This window comes from Salvia miltiorrhiza, chromosome 2 (genome assembly GCF_028751815.1).
Source record: "Salvia miltiorrhiza cultivar Shanhuang (shh) chromosome 2, IMPLAD_Smil_shh, whole genome shotgun sequence".
NCBI lineage: Eukaryota > Viridiplantae > Streptophyta > Magnoliopsida > Lamiales > Lamiaceae > Salvia > Salvia miltiorrhiza.
In genome coordinates, this window is record NC_080388.1 from 11,095,549 (window position 1) to 11,103,630 (window position 8,082).

Sequence of the window (8,082 nt, forward strand, 5' to 3'; positions counted from 1 at the left end):
TGCATCTTTTCCCTTTTCTGAACTTGTTAAAAAATTGTTTTGATTTAAAATAAACAAAAAATACTATTGTATTTCCCCTTCTTCTTCCCACACGCCACCTGTCGCCCTCTACTCTCTATATTTCTGTTATGATACTCTTTCTCAGCTTTCATAGTTGTTGCGGCTTCGGCCTTCTTCGTTTTCTCCCACTCGTCTCTCTCCACCGCTACCGCTGCCTCCCTTCAGTCCAACACCAGTTCGTGCCACTGCTAAGGAGTGAGAGAAAACAATTTTCTGCAAAAAAGAGAGGCATGCATCCCCCTCCCACCCTACTCCACGTGTTGCACATGTGCTCGCCATTTCGGCCAAATGAGTTAAGCTCATCCACTTGAGCCACGTCTCGAGTCACCCTTACCTGCATCAGCTGGCTTATCGACAAGGCCGGCTCGAGCCGACAACTAGCCATCATCGATGCGGGTGCTCTAAGAGTTACAAAATTTTAAAAAATCAAACTAAAATGTAAAAGTAAATTTAAATTTATAAAAAATAAAAATAGATCTCGACTTCTATATATATTCATTATAATTCTACAATGAACCTTAAAATTGAAATTTAATCTTGCAATAAATAATAAATACATCAATTCCAACAAAATACTAAAATATAATTTTATTCTACTTATTGTTAACACTATTAATAAAAGATAAAAAATACTCTCTCTGTCCCCAAATAACTTCCTATCTTCTTTTTTTTGGCCGTTCCCCAAATAAGTTTCTATATATACCACTAATGATATCTCATTTATTCTTACTTTTCAAATTTTTACCACTCTCAATACTAATTACTCTTATTATAAAAGTTCATATGCAGAAAATAGTAAGTACATTTTTTATGTTTTCCTTTTAATTCATATGCTAAGAAAATAGTACTCCCTCCGTCCCCAAATAAATTTTTACCAGCTTTGTTTAAAACCGTGCCCCTTGGGGCAAACTTTTAAGGGACGGAGGGAGTATGTATCTATATCTTGGTATTGCTTCCAGCCTCCCATTTTAATGGGATAGTTCCATCATCTGTCTCATTCTTTGATGAAGGTAAGTTATTATTAGTGTCGTGAATTGTGATAGCTGTGCAATTCATACAAGCTTGGCTGCCTGTTGAAGGACTCTAATAGGTACCTTGCTAATTTACATTAATAGTCATCTTGTGTTTCTTGGTTATGAAATATGGTTAATTCATTTTTTTGTGTAGTTGTCAAGATCATTTCTTGTATTCTATTGAAGAGTATGCTAGAATTTGACATAGCCAAGTGATATCTAGTTTAGTAGTTTCCTTTTCCTTTAGATTGTTATAAAGTCATGTCCAAACATAGCCTAAGCTCACTTCCACGAAGCTAAGTTATCCATGCGTGGGATTTATTTGCTAAATTGCTTATTTACATTTTAAATTTTTATATTCTATTTGTAATGCAGTTCGGGTTTAAGAATTAAGAGAAGTACACTGCAGACTTACTGATGTGATTATCTTTAGGGGGTGTATTAGTTCAAGATTTATGTAGATTTTAAAAGTCCGTGGATTTTAAAAGTTTATAGAATTCTCACGAATTTTTCATGATTTTGAATGAATTCTTGGTCAGATTTTTAATGAATTAGCAAGAATTTGGCGTGATATTTTCGGACTTGAAATTCACAAACCCAGCGAGCGCGGGAATTGAACGAGCACTAGACCCACTTCCAGCGGCCGCTAGAGGCCCATGAGCGCTAGATACCCAGCGACCGTTGGGTTCCAGCGAGCGCGCGAATTTGGTGAAATTGTGTTACATATATAACTACCTATGAGATGATTCACATATCTAACACGCCCACCCAAAATTTTAACATGCATATTATCTTTTCAAGACGCAGAATGTGGGCCATGTGGCACCTTAATCCACATATTCTTTTAATTTATACTCCCTCCGTCCACGAAATGAGTACCCATTTGTGGACGGCACGGGTTTTAAGAAATGTATGGAGTGTAGTGTGAATAGTTTAAGGGTCCCACTTTTTGAGAGTATTAATTAAAGAGTTGTGTGGGGTACACTTGCCAAAAAGGGAAATGGGTACTCATTTCGTGGACGGACGAAAAAGGAAATATGGGTACTCATTTCGTGGACGGAGGGAGTACTTATTAACATACTGGATATTTATGTGCATGTCGATGCTCATCACTCTCTCTCTCTCTCTCTTTCTGGCACGCGTATATGTATATATATATATATATATATATATATATATATATTGTATAGTGTACAACTTACGAAACACACAGATCTCAAAATCACACAAATTGACTAATAATGTTGCCAGCCAGCTCCTTCCTGCTCCACGCGCCAGCATTTGTCTGCACCATGGTGGCCGTGAAATACCATGATACAATATCATGTTTGGCAACGGGCGCGCAGGTCCAGCGGCCGCGGGCGTTGGAACCCAACGAGCGCAGTGTTCGGATTTGTTCATGCTTATTTTTTCAACGAAATCAATCACTACTAGAAAAACGCTCATAGATAACGGATTTTATCCGTTATCTATGAGCAAAAAAACCGTTGTGTATAGTGGTGTTATCTATTCTATACGTCATACACAACGGTTTCAAAACCGTTATGTATAGTAGCATAGATAACGGTACGATGCGTCATACATAACAGTACGCATCCGTTATCTATAAAGATTATACATAACGGTTTTTCACCGTTATGTATTAAGATTTTTCCGTTATGTATTAATTTTTTTTTTTTTATCATAGTTAACAGTTTTTTGCACTTTTTATAACGGTTTTAACCGTTATCTTTGATAGAATACATAACGGTTTTTCACCGTTATGTATTAAGATTTTTCCGTTATGTATTAGAATTTTTTTTAATTTTTTTAATCATAGTTAACAGTTTTTTGCACTTTTTATAACGGTTTTAACCGTTATCTTTGATAGAATACATAACGGTTTTTTGCACTTTTTATAACGATTTTTTGCACTTTTTATAACGATTTTTGCAGTTTTTATAACGATTTTAACCGTTATCTTTAATTAGAATACATAACGATTTTTTGAACCTTTTATAACAGTTTTTTGCACTTTATATAATTGTAGTATATTTTTAAATTTTGCAATTTTTATAAAACGACAAAATGATAAAATCAACAATAACAATTTTATATATCATCCAAAATATTCATACATTACCATCCAAATGAACCAAGTATCAAGTATACATCATCATTGCATATTCGATTCAAAATTGAAAGTACCAACTATCTTATAGCTAAAACAAAATTCTATCATACTATGTATTCTAGCACTAAGTCCTCAAGAACTAGTTGCTCTTTCCTGAAATCCTTCTTCCTCATGAAAGTAATCTGCAATAGAGATTTAGTGAAAAATGAAGAATGACCGGTACCTTCAGAATTATTAAAGTGACAAACTAAAAAAATAGGCACCAAATAGGGAATCGTCTGAGGTAGCTTAAAGTGCACGTGAGCCCTTCTTTTCTCTTCCATCTCTTCCTTGAGGGCTTCGTTACTGCACCTTCCCAAGAAGTCGAACATAAGATCCGACATAACAGCAAGAGCAACTAGCAGAGCCTACAAATGTCCAAGAATCCCGCTCAAGAATCCCCCAGAAGTAAAGATAATGAATGTAATTCCTGACAAATAGTATGAAATGTCAAACCAAATTAATAAACACACCTGATATTGTTTCCCGATTGGACAAAAATCTTTCCCAATAGTTCTACACCAAAAATTTACATAATTGATTAAGATGAACAGTGCATAGTTTTCCATATTGAAATGAACTCAATGAAGAATTCTAATAGCATACAATAAAAATAGATGCATAAATTATGAAAGCGTAGATATGTCAAGGACACCAAATTTCAGCATACAAACAGATGAGTTGTAGGAATGACATGATATTGAACAAGATACGAAACCGAAGAAGATGTCTTCTAACCTTAGCTGCCAGGAATTTACCACTTGCAACACTAACACCATCTGTAAAATATTTGGGTTCACATCTTGAGACACTAAAAACAGTTTCACACTAAGCAACAATAAATCCTCTGAACAATCGAATAATCTCGCTGTGAAAAAAAAGGGATAAACAAAGTAAAAGAAATTAAAATTGAGATGATTTGAAGTAGGTATTGCATTAAATTGAGATTTTAACTACAATAGAAAATGAGCTTCATCTACACAATAGAAAAATAAGAAGTGATAAGCATAAATACCCCGCATGTAGTGAGTTAGCAGTTATTTTGACCCCTTCTTCCTGTAGTGGCAAGAAAAAAATTGAATGTTGCGACGTTTCACTGCTAATAAGTCTTACAAATCGCAAAAAGAGCATGCACCTGAAAGCGCCTCGCGAGTTCATTAGCATGCAGTATGTTAGCAAGCTTGGACTGTCCATATAAAGTTGAGTTCGAGAAACAATTAAGACATTCAATACTAACTTAGAGTTGGTGGCTTTCATATAAAATAATAATAATAGGTTTATAAAGGACTTAACAAGCAGATAATTTTGAGAGTTTAAGATTTTTTCTTTTATAATCCTTCTATGGAAGAAGTGCATCCATATGAGAATCGTAACCTTTAATTCATACTCCTTATATTTCAGTCCTTGATGTCTTAGCCAAAAGTTTGTTTAATAGCAGTCAGTCTCTTTTGGAAATCAAAGAGTGCATAAAATTAAATATGGACTGGTGTTTATTTTACCACACTTCTTAAGGTAATCTGTATGACTCCTACCTCAAATAACTCTCATCTTATAACATTAACTCAGCATCGCTATGAAATTTTTTCCAAAAGAAACAGTTTCTAAACAATCATATAAAACTTATGGTATCTCAAATCACAAACAATATATAATTAATGCTAAGAAGTGATAATCTACTCATATATGAATTAAAATTAAGACATTTGACGATTACTCCCTTTCTAAACAGAATCAGTAGTATATCATGTCTATATGTAAGTGGAGCTTATTAGTCATCTAGTGTAAAAGATTTCCATTTTTATTCTCACGTCACTACTAGAATAAAGAGAACTTAAGAAAGAGAGTTTTCACTTTATTTATGCAGATGTAAGGGAACGAAAATAAAGAGAACTTAAGCACTTGATTTATTAAACGCATAGATAGTGTCCAGAAATTACTTAGCTTTTTTATCCATTATATTGGGGGTGTGGAGTGGAAGCTTGAAGCTTGAATAAGCAATGTTAGAGGAGTTCATGAGTGTGGTAATGGTAGTCTCTACAGATGTAAGAAAAGAGCCCCAATCTCAGGATTAGAAATGATATTCTAGATTTTTGGAAAAGAAGAATCATGAGATTCAAGGAACAATAAAGTCAGTTTAAAAAAAGGGGGGGGGGGGGGGGAGCAATAAAGTCAAATACAAAATCAGAAGACCAAATCAGTTATCCAATAACTAGATATAATCATTAACAAAAATAACTCACCAGATCCATAGCCAATTATCAACCAAAGAAAATATCCATTTGCTCCACTCTTCCTATGGGCTTTATCGAATCTGATGACAAAAGGGTTCCTAAGTCAAATGCAACATTGCAAAGCCACAAAAATATAGCATATGTACTTGGTGTATCTATATCTTTCTCGGTATGAAGTCTTTCCATTAAGTGTTTTTCAGTATCGTTAAACAAGCAAAAAATACTAGCATGCTCCCGCAAATGGCTTTAAGATATATGTATAAGTTGATTGAATCTTGGATCAGCAGTGGCAGTACATTGCAAGTACAATTTCATATTGTGAATAAAAGTACGCTAAATGTACCTGTGTGAGAAGGAAACCAACAAACCAGGGAATATAATGTCCCCGAAGCCTATCATGTTATAACCATAATAAGGATCGGAAAGTTTAGGAAATCTCAGAAGCATGGGGATTGATTCTCCACCGCTATTATTGCCTCGAGCAACCTAAAGAAAAAAAAAAGAATAAAGCAGGATGACAAATTGATATAAGTGAAAAAGAATTAAAAATGCAATTACTGTACAAAAGGGATCAACCCTTGTGTACAGTTTTCAGTTTATTTAGTTCTTTGTTTAAGATATTAGATTTAGCTTCTGATTATCAGTAAGTTATTGTAATTTATTCAAAAGGCCAGACAGAGGCAATGAAAAACTCATAAAAGACAACGAAATGCACACATTTTGGACGCGCTATAGATGACTCATAAAGAGTTTAAACATGCATAATTCAATCATAGAATAATGGTGGAATCAATCCTTGAAACAATCCAAGACATCCCATTGAAATTGGTTCAATCCACGATTGAAGAACTCAACATCATATACATTTCTCTTGCATCATTCCTGATGTCTTTTGCAGCCAAACCAAAACAAAGAATCTAATACACATTATATAAAGAGTATCCGAATTAAGCCAAAGGCATCACACCAATGTACACAATCGACATCGAATAATATTTCACTAAAAATATTGAGTGAAGAAATAATTGATAACAAAACAGGGCCTTTCTAACGCAATAAACACCCACTGACCCTCACAACATCCACCGGGAAAGATCGAGACAATATCTGAAACAATTTCGTAACGCAGCTAAAGAAGCAATTTTGATCACTGGGGTTTCCCAGTTAACTGCTTTGACATATCATGAGCATCAAAATGCGGATTACAGTCTTTGGAATAAAAGTCATTTTTCTCAATAAGAGCTCTCAACTCATCAAAAGTAAACTCCGAACTGTTAGAATCACTGGTAGGCGACTCACCGGAAGAATCGAGAGTCTTGGGCTGGCGCAGGCACAAGCAACACCATCCACCACCGCCGTCTGAATCGCGTAACCCATATTCATATAATAATCCTGCTTTACAAAAAATAAAGAGAGTGTCGGCAGTGACCCTTAGCCGCCGTCTGACTCGGGATCGAGGAAGTCCAGGCACGGCGGCGAGGAGCTGCTATTGATGCCGGAGGTCGGAGAGGGTGGAGTCTAGATCTGGGGCCCTAAGATTTCAGACGGAGGAATTAGGGATCTAGGGTTTGGAGGAGAGAGTGGCGCCGCCGCTTGAGATACAGGCGGTAGTGGCGGCTGGAACCTTTTCAAATTGAGGCGGTGGTTAGGTGAGATTTTGAGGGAGAGTGGCGGCGGCTTCTCACTACAGTTCGCCGGAGATTGAGAAGTCGGGCGATGGTGTGAGTTTGTGAATGCACGAATTGAGTCAAAAGAAAGAGAGATAAGGCGGGCGAGGCCGGCTCTCCTCGCCGGAACTTCAGCGGCCGCGACGGCGGAGCCCTAGCTGGTCCGCTCAGCTTGAAAGAGAAGGGGGAAAGAATTTTCTGTGTAAATTTTTAGGAGAGCTCGATTGGGAGGGATTTGAGAGAAACATGAGTTTCAAATGATTTAATATAATATAAGTTATAAAAAAAATTAAAAAAGAATTAAAAAAATTATACATAACAGTTTTCAAAGTGCTGATACATAACGGTTTAATAAACCGTTGTAAAATATGCTCATAGATAACGGTCGGCGTAACGGTTTTGCAATACCGTTATGTATGCAACTAATAGATAACGTACAAACATAACGGATTAACATAAACCGTTATCTAAACCTAAGGATAACACTACATAGATAACGGTTTTTTGTCAAACCGTTATCTATCCCTAAAAGTGCGCTCATACATAACGGTTTTTGAAAAAAACCTTTATCTATTCACTGTTATGTATGTAAAATTTTGTAGTAGTGAATGAAAGTCATTCCAACTTTAAAATTCATAGATTAACGAATACACCCAGATTTTCATAGACTTTTAAAAGTCTTGAACGAATACACCCAAATTTTTATAGACTTTTAAAGTCTTGAACGAATACATCCAGATTTTCATAGACTTTTAAAAGTCTTGAACTAATACACCCAGACTTTAAAAGTCTGCAGAAATCTATTAAAGTCTTGAACTAATACACCCCCTTAATGTTAGTAAATTGTAAATGTGTTAATATTATAATCCCTCCGTCCCCAAAATAAGTTCCTCTTTGGGGACGGCACGGGTTTTAAGGAAAAATGGTAAAGTGTATTGATAGTGGAGAAAAATATGTTA